Source organism: Callithrix jacchus, chromosome 4 (genome assembly GCF_049354715.1).
Source record: "Callithrix jacchus isolate 240 chromosome 4, calJac240_pri, whole genome shotgun sequence".
NCBI lineage: Eukaryota > Metazoa > Chordata > Mammalia > Primates > Cebidae > Callithrix > Callithrix jacchus.
In genome coordinates this window covers 14,948,405-14,962,452 of record NC_133505.1, presented here as the reverse complement: position 1 = coordinate 14,962,452, position 14,048 = coordinate 14,948,405, and the positions used below count along the sequence as shown (strand labels likewise).

Here is a 14,048-nt window from a genome sequence, read left to right as displayed (position 1 = left end):
GATAAAGAAAATGTGGCACATATACACCATGAAATGCTATGCAATCATAAAAAAGGATGAGTTCATGTCCTTTGCAGGGACATGGATGAGAGTGATGAGGATAGAGCAACACTTTCTGAGTATACCATTTTGTATAGCTCTGGCTCTTAGAAATATAATGATATTTGGCCAGGCACAGTGGCTCATGCCTGTAATCCCAGCACTTTGGGAGGCCAAGGCAGGTGGACCACCTGAGATCAGGAGTTTGAGATCAGCCTGGCTAACATGGTGAAAACCTGTCTCTACTAAAAGAATACAAAAATTAACATACGCCTGTAATCCCAGCTACTGCTTGGGAGGCTGAGCTGGGAGAATTGCTTGAACCTAGGAGGCAGAGGTTTCAGTGAGCCGAGATTGTGTCACTGCACTCCAGCCTGGATGACAGTGTGAGACTCCATCTCGAAAAAAGAAAAAGAAGAAAGAAAGAAAGAAAGAAATGTAGTGACATTTTACATACTTTCTAAAATAAATAAGTAAATAAAGTTAACCAGGATGAGGAGGAGGCACAGAATAATATGAGGCCCAAAATGGAATACAAGCAATAACAAATGAACCTAACTGTATTACAAATGAATAATATAGCCTACAGAAGGGGAGGAAAAGGACCTAAGAAACTTGAGAAAATAGTGTCTTGACTGTGCATGTAAATACGCGAGGCTAAAGACAGAAAGAACTAGACAAATGTTATACTCTAGTTGGCAAATCTGTTTCCTATGGGGGTAACGGGTTAGCAATTCTGTAACCCTCCATGTATGGTTTGGACAAGTAAGTAGAGTGATCAACTCATCTTGATTTTCCTGGACTTCCCCAGGTTTAAAACAGAAATTCCCATATCTCAGGAGCCCTCCCAGTCCCAGAAAAATAAGAAAGGTTGGACACCCGATATACATGTGAATGTATTTTAGATCAGAAGGGTGAAATCTCATTGCTGGAGGGGGAAAAAAAAAGCTACCAATAAGAAAGGGAAAAGAATAAAATTAATCTTGGGGTATTGGATTGGAACTGGAGGTGTCAATATAAATTTGTGGTTTTTGATACAGAAATGAACAGCTGAGCATGTATGCGGGGGTTAGTACACACACACGTTTCCTAATTCTGCTTGCTTTGAGGCCTAAGGGCAATGACCAGGTAGCACAGGGATTTTGGTTTTGAAATACCATTCTCCAGTAAAAGAAACCAGGGCTCTTTGGAGAAGTTGATTCCAGACTGGGGTAGGGAAAAGGCAAGATAAGCCTGTGGTGCCAGATGTTAAGAAAGTGCTTGAAAAGAATGGGGTACATTAAAAGGACCCAGGAATCAACCTGAAGGAGCCCCCAGTTGCCAAAGCTGAAATAATTTAAGCAACAGGACCGGCATAGTGGCTCACGCCTGTAATCTCAGCACTTTGCGAGGTCGAGGTGAACAGATTGCTTGAGCCCAGGAGTTTGAGACCAGCCTGGGCAACATGGTGAAACCATGTTATTATAAATACAAAAAAACCCCATGCTATTAAAAATACAAAAATTAGCAGGGTGTGGCAGTGCATGCCTGTAAACCCAGCTACTCGGGAGGCTGAGATGGGAGGATCACTTCAGCCTGGGAGTTCCAGGCTGCTGTGAGCTGAGATCGCGCTACTGCACTCCAGCCTGGGTGACAGAATGAGACCCTGTCTTAAAAAACAAACAAACCTTAAGCAACAAAATAAATGATAGTATTGGATTATAACCCATAGAATAAAGTACATCACCATGAGTTCACACTGACAAATAAATAATTGGTAAATAAGTAAACAGGGAAGAAGGGACAGCTTTTCTTTACAAAAGAACTCAAATGTAGAAAGACTGAGTGAAGTGAAATCATCGTAAAAATTATTGTAGACAAAAATCCACTGATGGATGCTAAAATTAGTGGGCAAAAGTTTGAAGAGAAACAAAATGCTAGCCTTGTCTCAAGTATTTTCCCCAAGATATTTATCAATTACCAAGAAGAAAATGGTAACTTTACAGTAGAAAAACTTTGTACACACCACCTAGCCCAACTGATCAATGTTAATATCGCCCGTAATAAGACATTAATCTCAAGAAACCCCCGCTTTGATGCACTGGGAACAACAAAACACTGCTGTGGTGTTCTTGCCAAAAATTGTACAACCTCAATCTGAACATGAGAAAACATCAGACAAACCCAGACGGATATTTTGTGAAATACATCCCAGCCAGTGCTCATCGAAAGGGTCTAAAGCCTTGATGGATTAAGAAGGACCAAAAACTATCCCAGATTGGAGGACACTAAATGCCACGTGGAATCCTGGCTTGGATACCAGAACAGAAAAAGAATATTGGGGGAAAAATATGAAACTGGAATAAGGCCTATTCTTTAGTTAATAGTATAGACTGCGTACAGTGACTCACGCTTGTAATCCCAGCTCTTTGGGATTCTGAGGCTGAAGGACTGCTCTCTGAGGCCAAAAGTTTGAGACCAGCCTTGGCCACAAAGTGAGACCCCATCTCCACAGAATTTTTCAAATAGCCAGGCTTGGTGGCGCACGCCTGTAGTCCCAGCTACTCAGGAGGCTACGCTTGGAGAACCACTTAAACCCAGGAGTTTGAGGTTACAGTGAGTTATGCTTGCACCAGCCTCCGGCCTGGACAACAGAGTGAAACCTTGTTTCCAAAAAAGAAAAAAAAAAGTATAGTATCCACACTGACTTCATGGTTTTGATCATTATTGTATAATTTTATAATTTTTTAACATTAGAAGAAGCTGGGTCAATGGTATATGTAGGCTCTCTATACTATTTTTGCAGTTTTTGCACATAAAATTATGTCCAAATAAAACATAAAAATCTAAAAATAAAGATAAACTCACAGCCCTTCCCACTCTGAGGCCATTTCATAGTTGGTACCTGCTAACCAGCTGCCCCACCCCAAGCTCAGTGACAATAATAATCTCCCTGACCAGCCCTGTTACCCAGTACAACGCTGACACATCAAGGTGCTCAGGAAATTGTTGTTTTTTTCTGGCTTATCACTAGATAATAATATACCATTGTAAGTTACTTTGCTTGGTTAATGAATGCTTATTTGGTGACAAGCCGGTGGCAGGCTTTTCCCTCTTTTTTAAAGCTGGTCTAAGTCAGCATGAAATTTTCTCAGCCCGGGTATCTTGGCCTATAACCACAAGAACACTGTGAATTCTGGTTTTCTTTTCGTAATAAGATCCAACTCTATTATTAATTTTACAGTTGCAAGTAATGCTAGTCAGCATTTCTTATATGCCCACCCAGAATCATATTCAAAAAAAGGAAATCCACATTTGTTCCTGTAGGTATGGTTTTTAGATATCACCTTATAAAGCACTGAATTGTAAAATTCTGTTTTCTATGTCGCCCTTTTCATACACAGCAGAGACTTGTGATCCCCTAGAGGGCAGAAGGGCACAGCATGCATCCCTCAGTCACCTGCTTACCCTGTTTGCTCTCTGATCTTCCGTCCTCCACGGTCCAGTTCCTGGCTTCTGCTCTGCTGGAGTAACATAACTTGGCTCTCTCACCTGGAAAAAGGGAGAAGATAGTATCACAAAGCAGCATTGTGGCGAGGATTAGATCACAAGGTGCGTAGATAACCATTGTACAAAAGCATGCACAAGCACTTAGTAAATGCTCCTTTCCTTGTTTCCTTCAGTTTCTTCTGTGCCACTGGGCCTGCTTAAGCCATTAACATATAACAGCGTTTGGCATTAAATAAGGTTTGATGCAGGCCCCAAACTACAAATGAGAGGGACAACCTATAGGCTTACTGTTGCACGGTTTATAAACAATTGTAAGATTATATAAAGTGCCCTAACAAACTATAAGCTCAGCAAACACATCAACAATCTAAATATTCAGTATTAAAAATTCGATTGATAGGAAATATGCTGATGGCAGTACGCATCAAATTAAACATCTTCTGGGCAGTTGTATTCGTCTCTTATGGGAAATTTTCAAAGAGATGATTTGCATAATTCAGACCTCTTCTATTTGGGCTGATGACTTCTTCCTGATCAATTACTCAGTAGCACACAGAGACGTGTTCAGTGAAAATGTGTTATTAACCATGATAATTAAGATGGCAACGGTGTTTGATACTGATAAATTCATTTTAAAAGAATTAATCCTATTTTTGCCCTCTTTAACATCCACAATCTTCTTATTTAAAATTGTAATAGGTGTAGTAGCAAAAGTTTATTAAAAGCTTACTATATTATGGGCATTATTCTAAATCTTTCACATGTATTAACTCATTTGATTCTCCCCAAACCCTATTGTAATGATAACAGCTAGAGGTTCCATAGCATTTACTATGTGCCAGCAATTGTTCGAACACTTTATATGCATTAACTCGCTTACATCTCACAGCAGAACTGTGATGAAATTACAGTTGTTAACGCCTTTGTAAGAAGAAGAAAAGGAACTTCCTGAAGACTACAAGCTCAGCATCAGGCAAAATCAAAGTCCTGGGAAATAACAGATGCCATTCTGTCACTTTACTTTAGGCTGTCACAGGTCCTATTTAATTTTATGTCTGCCAACAAAAGAACACTTCACACTGTGTCCTAATAATGGATAAACTAGACCATTAAAGGGGACTTCAGATCCCCACCAGAGAATTGCTAAAATAAACATAATATCCTGAATATGCTTGATCTGTTTTCCTTTGTCATTTTTAACATTCTGCTGAATTTCTTGTCTCTGGATGTGTGTGTCTGTGTGTGTGTGTGTGTGCGCGCGCACGCGTGTGTACATATGTATGTGGGGGAGAAAGAGAGAGAGAGAGAGAGAGCACTCCCTTCGGTCTCCTGTCTTGACATCATGAAGAACTAAAACTGCTCTTTTCCCAAAGCCCTGAAAGCTGAAGCCAGACAACTCTCTCCATATATGCTTCTTATACTTCACAACAGATCATGTCTGGACAACCTTTGCTGGCTGCTGTGAGGGCCATTCAGAAAGTTCAACTAAACACCAAATGCCGCTACCAAAGATACTCAAATTGCAAACCAGGAAACCTATCAGATTGCCACATGCCTGCTACCTGATCCTGCTATAACCATCTCGCACCCAAAGGGGAGTTAGCACACTGAGGATGACAGAGGGGAAAGAGTCTGGGTCTTTGATGATACCATTAAGTAGGTGGACTAACAGATCCTAGAATTACTATATCTCTCTTATATAAGACAATAGTCTTATTGTGAAAGCTATTTTCAGCCTGGGTTTCTGTACTTGAAGCCAAAAACCTTCTGATACAGATCTATTAACTGTACTTATATTTCCCTCCATGTTTCATGTAATAGTTGTTTCATGGAGGGAAATATGAGTATAGTTAATATATAAGGTATATTATATATTATATGTTAAGGTATAAGTTAATATACCTTATCTTGGTATACTCTTCAGAGATATAAACATGCAAACCACACACACACACACACAAACACACCAGGAGGTCCCACTACAAATCAGTGCAGTAACAAACAATACCCAAATCTCAGTGACTTAAAACAACACATGTTTATTTCTTGCCATGCCTGTTGCTCATGTCTACTGTGAGTTGGCTCTGTGTCATCCTCTCTCTGGAACCGAGACTGATGGAGAGCACTAACTTGAAAAATTGCATCTCACTGCAGCAGAGGACAAAAGACATCCTACAGATCTCATGCTGGCAACTGGATGCTGTCGGCCAGAAGTGACACACATCATTTCCTCTTCCAACTCACTGGCCAGAACTAGTCACACAACCCTGCCCAACCACAGGATGAGGAAATACAATGGGACCATGTGCCTGGAGTGGGAGGAGACGTGGAACAGCACTAAAGACTACCAACATTTACTAAGTATTGAAGCTGCTAAATAGGGCTATTCAACAGAGGAGGAGAAATGAGGGGTGGCTGGTAAATAAGGGAAAGAGTTTGGTTGTTGTTAGCGTTTGTATTTTCTTAAACCTTGAAAGATTGAAGTATGACCATAGAGATAAGTGTACAAATTATAAATGTACAGCTCAATGAACTGTCGGAAAGTGAACTCTTTTGTAAAATTATCTCCTAGATCAAGAAATAAAATATTACCAGTTCCCTAGAAACCCACGTTGTGATCCCTCCAATTTCTACCTCTGTTCTTCCTCCCAGAGTTATCCTATAGACTGAAAATTTTAAAGAAATACACATTTTCACACACGTCATGAAGGAAGTAGAAAGTATCATTCCCCTGGGGTTTCTCTAAACCTTGGGGAGAGTGACTATATTGTTATTTTGGATAATTGAAACCTATAGAGGGTAAAGAATAGGTTTGAGTTTACTAGAAAGTAGCACAAACCAGGGAGAACAAGTGTAACGGGGGAGTGGAAGGGCCTCCTGAAGATGCTCCCAGTTCCCAGATCTGAAGTTCTTGGCCTCTCTTACCCCGAAGAATGAGGAAAGGGGTCCTGGAGGCCCGGTGAGTTTGCTGTTGGAATTAATATTGTGGACCCAATATTTGTGGAAAGTGATTTATTAGGCAGAAAGAGAGAGAGAGAGAGTGAGACAAAGAGAGAGAGAGATGGGAGAAAGAAGAGAGAGAGAGAGAGAGAGAAAGAAGAGAGGGGGGAGAGAGAGAGAGAGAGAAAGAGAGAGAGAGAGAGATGAGAGAAAGAAGAGAGAGAGAGAGATGAGAGAAAGAAGAGAGAGAGAGAGATGAGAGAAAGAAGAGAGAGATGAGAGAGGGAAGAGAGACAGAGAGAGAGATAGATGAGAGAAAGAAGAGGGGGGGGAGAGAGAGAGAGAGAGAGAGAGAGAGAGAGAGAGAGAGAGAGAGAGAGAGAGAGAGAGAGAGAGAGAGAGAGAGAGAGAGAGAAAGGAGAAACAGCTCCCATGCTGTCATGGGAGAGGATCCAGAGAAGGAAAGGAATCCTTATAGAGAAGGAGCAGCTGGAGTTTTAACCCTTGAGTTATTCCCGCCCCATTCATGTTCTTATCCAATGAGAGGAGTTCTTTCAAATTCCTCTGGAGTGATTGATCTTTGAATCTGACACCGGATTGGCTATTTAGTCCACAACAGAGCACCCCGCTCCCAGAGCTTTACGCAGGGTTTTTTTTTTTTTTTTTTTTTTTGAGGCGGAGTTTCGCTCTTGTTACCCAGGCTGGAATGCAATGGCGTGATCTCAGCTCATTGCAACTTCCGCCTCCTGGGTTCGGGCAATTCTCCTGCCTCAGCCTCCTGAGTAGCTGGGATTACAGGCACGTGCCACCATGCCCAGCTAATTTTTTGTATTTTTAGTAGAGACGGGGTTTCACCATGTTGACCAGGATGGTCTCGATCTCTAGACCTCATGATCCACCCGCCTCGGCCTCCCAAAGTGCTGGGATTACAGGCGTGAGCCACCGCGCCCAGTCCTGGGCAGGGTTTTTGGGCAAAGGAGCCCACCTGGATTTCTCTACCTAGCCCGCCGGGAAACCCAGACAAAGAACTTTACATTTCCGGATGGAGAGGTGGGGCCAGGAAACTTCTGCCTTTGAAAACCCGCCCCTTGCAGACTCGGGAAGAGTCCCTCACTAGGTTCACCATGTTCTGCAAGACTTGGAGGATGGACAGTTCTGCAAATGGAGATGATACAGATACTTGCTCCCCTGCACTCCTCGAGGTGTCAGGACCTGTGATGAAGCTGTATTTTGCTCCTTGGAAGTTAGCATTGACCATCTCGGCTTTGGAGTCTTGCAACCCAGGCTGAGGTAGTCTGAAATGCTGATGAGTTTCTCTGTGGCAGCTATGCCTGATGAACAACAGAGGGCCAGCCTCAACACTGGTACTGGGAAATGTAAGGAGAAAGGGAAATGATAGCAACCAAACTGGACTAAGACCAGGCCCTGCCCTATCTCCTGGTCAACACTCAGGATTCCCATTCTATACAATGGGGAGGTGCTGGTGGTGGTAGTTAAGTGTCCCAGTGATGACTGCTTTTGTATGTCCTCCCAGACAAGGAGGTGCGGGCACAAAGCCAGATATAATTTAGCTTAAAATGCAAAACAGGCCAGGCATGGTGGCTCATGCTTGTAATCCCAGTACTTTGGAAGGTAGAAGTGAATGGATCACTTGAGCTCAGGAGTTCAAGACCAGCCTGAGCAACATGGCGAAACCCTGCCCTCCTACAAAAAATACACAAATTAGTCAAGTGTGGTGATGCGTGCCTCTAGTTCCAGCTACTTAGGAGGCAGAGGTGGGAGGATCTCTTAGGCCTGGGAGGTCAAGGCTACAGTGAACCCTGATCTTGCCATTGCTCTCCACTCCAGCTTGGGCAACAGAGAAAGACCTTGTCTCAAAACAAACAAACAAACAAACAAACAAACCCCACCCTAATTAAACACTAAAAGACAACAATAACAAAATTATACTGTTTCTTGTCCCTGGATTTAAGGAGCAAATTTAAGTGGAGCCATGTCTGGACTCAGCAGAAAGTGCTGCAGTTTAATGTCGACCATGGTGCATCTAAAGCTATGCTGTCTGCCATCCTCGTTGTGGAGTTTGGCAAAATCATGTTCCTCTCCCTCCTCACTACCCAGATAGGAAAGGAGATACAGTGGTGGGTAAGGCTTCTTTCCTCACTTGTTATCTGAGCAGAGCAGAGTAATTCCATCTTCCTCCAATGCCAAGTGGACCGTGATTGTGAACTTGTTCTCAAAATGCAGTTTCACCTCCCTGTTGTTTTTGATGTCCAAGTCTGAGGTAAGGCAGCAGAGCAGAGGGTTGACACTGTGTGCGTTCTCTGTGAAGTACCCTGAAATAAACTGGGGAGGGGGCACACAATGAGTGCATCATCTGAGTCCAACCAGAGAAGCTGATGAATATGTAAATATAATTCATTTGAAACACAATTATAAGAGCTGGCTAGCAGCCTCCACAAGGCTATCTCCTTTACTAATGTTTGAGCCTGAAGTCCACGAGGAGGCAGGCAGAGGGAGGAGAGCTGATGAGAGCAGCCTAGAAACCCACCGGGCCAGACTGAAACCCATCCTTTTTTTTCCCTCTCACCTTGATGATGAGGGTATCCTGCAGAAGCTGAGGCCCTGTGCCATGTTGCTGAACAAGTAAACACCCAGCTCAGGGGTCAGAGAAGCTGTAGGAAGGTCTAGGGGGAAGGGAGGGCAGTGTCAGGCCCAACCACTGCTTCATGTCAATGGGGCGAGTCAGCAGATCAGCAAAACCTGTCCATGCGCTGCAAGATGGCTGCCCCCGCCATGCCGCCTTCCACTCTCATGAGAGAATAGCCCTCTAGCTCTTCCTAACTGGAAACATGGGAGAAAGAATTCTGGGAAATGTAGTCTAGCCTAGCCAAGTTAGCACATTCCAAAGCCACTGGACTGGGCATTGAGCCAAGCCTCACTAAGGCTACGTACGGCTCTGCCCACTTCTCAGGAAGTGAGTTTGGTCTTTAAACCAACACCATGTCCTCCCAGCCAAGTTTCCCCAGCTGTTTTCTGCTCCTGCTAGCAGAGCCGCTTATGTTAGTCCAGGCCAAGGAGCAGACACCCAGATGGAACACGTGCAAGATATTTACTAGCGGAAACACTATGAAAGAAAACAGGGAGAAAGCCGAGAGAGGCTCGGAGAGCTTTCGCACCATAATGAGAATCCAACCGCGGGGAAGGAAGAAAGGAAGGCTGGATAGAAGTGACAGACTTTGATGCAATTCTAAGGAAAGTTGGGCAAGACTGCCTGTCAGAGGCCCCTGCATTTCCCTGAGACACGTCTGCTTTAGTATCCCAGTGCACTTAGGAGCAGCATTTGGGAAGAGTGACCCGCAAAAAAGGCAGAGATGGATTTCAGAGCCCAGTGTTGGGGGCCCTCGATCAATTGCGCTCTCTGCAGGAGGAGGTCCAAGGGAGCCTTGTTCCGGCCATGCTGCCTCCTTCTCATTTCTTGCTTTGATCAAAACTCAGAGCCAGCCCACCTTCCTCTTTTGGAGCATCAGAAGTAACCAGCGAGGGCCAGGAGTCTTGCTGGCACCCTTTTGTCCAGTGCCTGATTTCTGTTCAGTCAGGAGAAGCCTTGTTAGGAGTACATGGTGGCCATACTTGGAGGTGAAGGGAGTTCCAGAGTATTCAAGGAAGATGGAATTGCCTTGATCATACAATGGGTCTAACCTAGGTCATTTCATGAAAGCGTTTGGCTAAATATTAAACTGATGCCCTGTGATTTATTACATGTTGCTTAAGGAAAAAAAAAAAACAAAACAGAACCAGTGAAGCTTTCTGCAATGAAGGGGGAAGTATGGGATTTGCTAGAGATAGGGATTTGGAAAATATAGGTCAAGGCATTTTCTGCAGTCTTTTATTTCTATTCTCTTGAGAAATCAAAGGTAAGCATCTGTAACAAATGAACGTAATGAAATGGAAATAATTTTTGCCTAGGCATCGGAAAGTGAAGGATTCATTAAAATGTTAACTCCTGGAAGGCAAGGATTGTTTTTCCAAAGCTGTGTGCCACCTAGCAGGTATCTGTACAGAACAGGACATAGTTGCTCTTGGGTGGTGAGTCTATCGAATTTTTGGCTTCTTTTCATAGCTGCATAACAGCAAAAATAATTTCACATTGTTCATGTGAAATGTGGGGTGGAATGCACCCCAGCCTTACCAAGACCTGCTATTAGTATCTTGTGTTCTTAGCAAACAAACTCCACTTTTGCAATAAGTGCACAATACACGTTTGCAGTTCTACTTTTTCTGTAATGCTCACTGACCAGCGATTTTTCCCATCAAGCATACAGTCCCCATCATGATTACTCATCTACGCAAAGATGGAGTGTGAGTTGCTCTATTGACCTTTGTTCTCAGTTTTCTGCCTGTAGGGTCAAATTATGCATTTTTAATGAGCATTCATCTCATTTTGTTCAATGAAAATATGAAAGGCTGATTTGCTAGATTGTTGAAGCCTGTACTGACAGCTAGCAAATGTAAGAGAATGATCATCGAGAAATCATCTCCCCTCCAGTGTCCCTGCCTAACAGGAAAAACACAGAGGAAAATTGTCTTTATTCCCTGTTAAGCCCTAAAAATGGGAACAACAGTTCCTTTGGATTCAGATTCCCTAGAGAGCATTTGTGTTTTCAAGTTTACAGATGAATAAGCCTCACATGCTCATTAGGACCCATCGACCTCCTAATCAGTGCAGGAGATACTGAAAAGCAACCCTCTGTTAGTAATTTCTGGCTAGGGCACTAACTGTCTCAAAAGAACTTGCTGTCTCCTGATTTAGAGCAGTCCCCTGGGTTTAGCAATGTTTGCAGAAGCTTGATAAACAGTCTGTTCTGACACACTGCAATTGCTGGCAGCTTCACACCAGGATCCTCATCAGGTTTAAAGACTGAGAAGTGAATTTACTAATATCTCCCAGTCAGGGCCCTGCACTGGTGCAACAGTTATCAAGAATCGGGATGAAGAATAAATTGGGGCTGGGCGCGGTGGCTCATGCCTGTAACCCCAGCGCTTTGGGAAGCAAAGGTGGGCAGATAACTTGAAGTCAGGAGTTCAAGACCAGCCTGGCCAACATGGCAAAACCCTGTCTCTACTAAAAATACAAAAAATTAGCTGGGTATAGTGGAGTACACCTGTAATCCCAGCTACAAAGGAGGTTGTGGTAGGAGAATCACTTGACCTGGAGAGGCAGAGTTGTACTGAGCCAAGATCGTGCCACTGCACTCCAGCCTGGGCAACAAAGCAAGACTCCGTCTCAAAAAAAAAAAAAAAAAAAAAAAAAAAAAGAATGAATTAGACACATGCTGAGAGCCCCAACCTTGGATTACTTAGAAAACAAGCCTGAATATCTTTCCCATTGATAACAGCATCTCTGTTTTCCCATTCTCTTGCACTTCATTCTTCATAGCTGGGCTGGTCAATTTTGCTGGAAAAAGTCTCTCATAGCTGTCTCTTTCTCTCCTTTTTTCTTCCACAATCAGGGCCTGTATTCAGCCATGTTGTAAGGTACAAGAAAAGCCATCATAGCTGGCAAATAGCCACTGGTGAGTGTTCCTCTCACCCCATATCAGCCCTGTGCCTCTCTCCTGAGACCCAGCCCACACTGGAGCCTCCAGCCTGGTTAGATGATCTGCTCTGCATAGGCCCTTACCACCTGTGATGGGCTGATAAAAGTCCCCCAGAGACAGCAGGTCTGTGGAAGCTTACTATAAAAGTCAAACACCTGTGAATATTATTTTACATGGTCAAAGATGTGATTAAGGGAGGGATTTTGAGATAAGGAGATTGTATTGGATTATTTGGATGGTCTCGAAATGCACTCACATGTAGCCCCCTAAAAAGGAGGCAGAGATTTGACAGCTGACACACAGAGAAGACCATGTGAGTATGAACAGGGAGAGATTTGAAGATATTGGCCTTGAGAATTGAAGCAATGTAGCCATAAACCCAAGAATATCAGAGCCACCAGAAAACTTTTTTTTTTTTTTGAAATGGAGTCTTGCTCTTGTCTCCCAGGCTGGAGTGCAATGGCACAATCTCAGCTCACTGCAACCTCTGCCTCCCAGTTCAAGCAATTCTGCCTTCCTCAGCCTCCCAAGTAGCTGGGATTCCACCTTGCTAATTTTTGTATTTTTAGTAGAGACGGGGTTTCACCATGTTGGCCAGACTGGTCTTGAACTCCTGACATTGTGATCTGCCTGCCTTGGTCTCTCAAGTGCTGGGATTACAGGCATGAGCCACCATGCCCGGCCCAGAAACTGTTAAGAGGCAAGTAACACATCTTAGCTTACAGTTATCGGAAGCATGTTCTTGTTAACAACACAGTTTGGCCGGGCACGGTGGCTCAAGCCTGTAATCCCAGCACTTTGGGAGGCCGAGGCGGGTGGATCACGAGGTCAAGAGATCGAGACCATCCTGGTCAACATGGTGAAACCCCGTCTCTACTAAAAATACAAAAAATTAGCTGGGTATGGTGGCGCGTGCCTGTAATCCCAGCTACTCAGGAGGCTGAGGCAGGAGAATTGCCTGAACCCAGGGGGCGGAGGTTGCGGTGAGCCGAGATTGCGCCATTGCACTCCAGCCTGGGTAACAAGAGCGAAACTCCGTCTCAAAAAAAAAAAAAAACAAAAAGAAAACAAAAAAAAAAACAAAAAAACAAAAAAAAACAAAACAACACAGTTTCCGTCTTCTGTGAAATCCAGAACTGTGAGAGAATAAGTTTCTGTTGCTGCAAGCCACCCAGTTTGTGGTAATTTGTTATAGCAGCCCCAAGAAACGAATATACCACCTTGCACCAGAATCATAGCAGCCTGTTGCCTTTTTTGTTTTTTTGTTTTTTCTTTTTGAGACAGAGTTTCACTCTTGTTACCCAGGCTGGAGTGCAATGGCCCGATCTTGGCTCACTGCAACCTCCACCTCCTGGGTTCAGGCAATTCTCCTGCTTCAGCCTCCTGAGTAGCTGGGACTACAGGCACGCGCCACCATGCCCAGCTAATTTTTTGTATTTTTAGTAGAGACGGGGTTTCACCATGTTGACCAGGATGGTCTCGATCTCTTGACCTTGTGATCCACCTGCCTCAGCCTCCCAAAGTGCTGGGATTACAGGCGTGAGCCTCCGCACCCGGCCTGTTTTTTTTTTTGTTTGTTTTTTTTGAGATGGAGTCTCACTCTGTTGCCCAAGCTGGAGTGCAGTGGTCCGATCTCAGCTTACTGCAACCTCTGCCTCCCAGGTTCAAGCTATTCTCTTGCCTTAGCTTCCTGAGTAGCTGGGATTACAGGCACCCGCCACCACACCCAGCTAATTTGTTTTGTTTTGTTTCGTTTTTAGTAGAGATGGGATTTCACCATGTTGGTTAGGCTGGTCTTGAACTCCTGACCTCAAGTGACCCACCCATTTCAGCCTCCCAAAGTGCTGGGATTACAGTTGTGAGCCACCATGCCCAGCTCCAGCTGACTTCCCGAAGGCCAGTTCTCTCCTCCCTAACTTGCCTTGTGAACTTAATTTTCCTGAGCTCCTCTGCGTGGTTTCCAAAACTCTTCTTCTGTCTTAC

At 43.9% G+C, this 14,048-nt stretch overlaps 2 long non-coding RNA genes across 2 annotated transcripts in view; one reads left to right on the top strand and one right to left on the bottom strand.

Moving 5' to 3' along the window:
* The window catches only part of LOC144582026 (uncharacterized), a 31,803-nt gene extending 27,016 nt beyond the window's left edge, over positions 1-4,787 (top strand). The window contains exons 2-3 of the long non-coding RNA XR_013533716.1: positions 3,423-3,630; positions 4,421-4,787. This is a non-coding gene — a long non-coding RNA (uncharacterized LOC144582026). The remainder of the gene's footprint in view (positions 1-3,422; positions 3,631-4,420) is intronic.
* The window catches only part of LOC128931700 (uncharacterized), a 186,427-nt gene that overhangs the window by 75,691 nt on the left and 96,688 nt on the right, over positions 1-14,048 (bottom strand). Inside the window, exons 7-8 of the long non-coding RNA XR_013533710.1 lie at positions 8,630-8,811; positions 3,487-3,570 (exon numbers count right to left, since the gene is read on the bottom strand). This is a non-coding gene — a long non-coding RNA (uncharacterized LOC128931700). The remainder of the gene's footprint in view (positions 1-3,486; positions 3,571-8,629; positions 8,812-14,048) is intronic.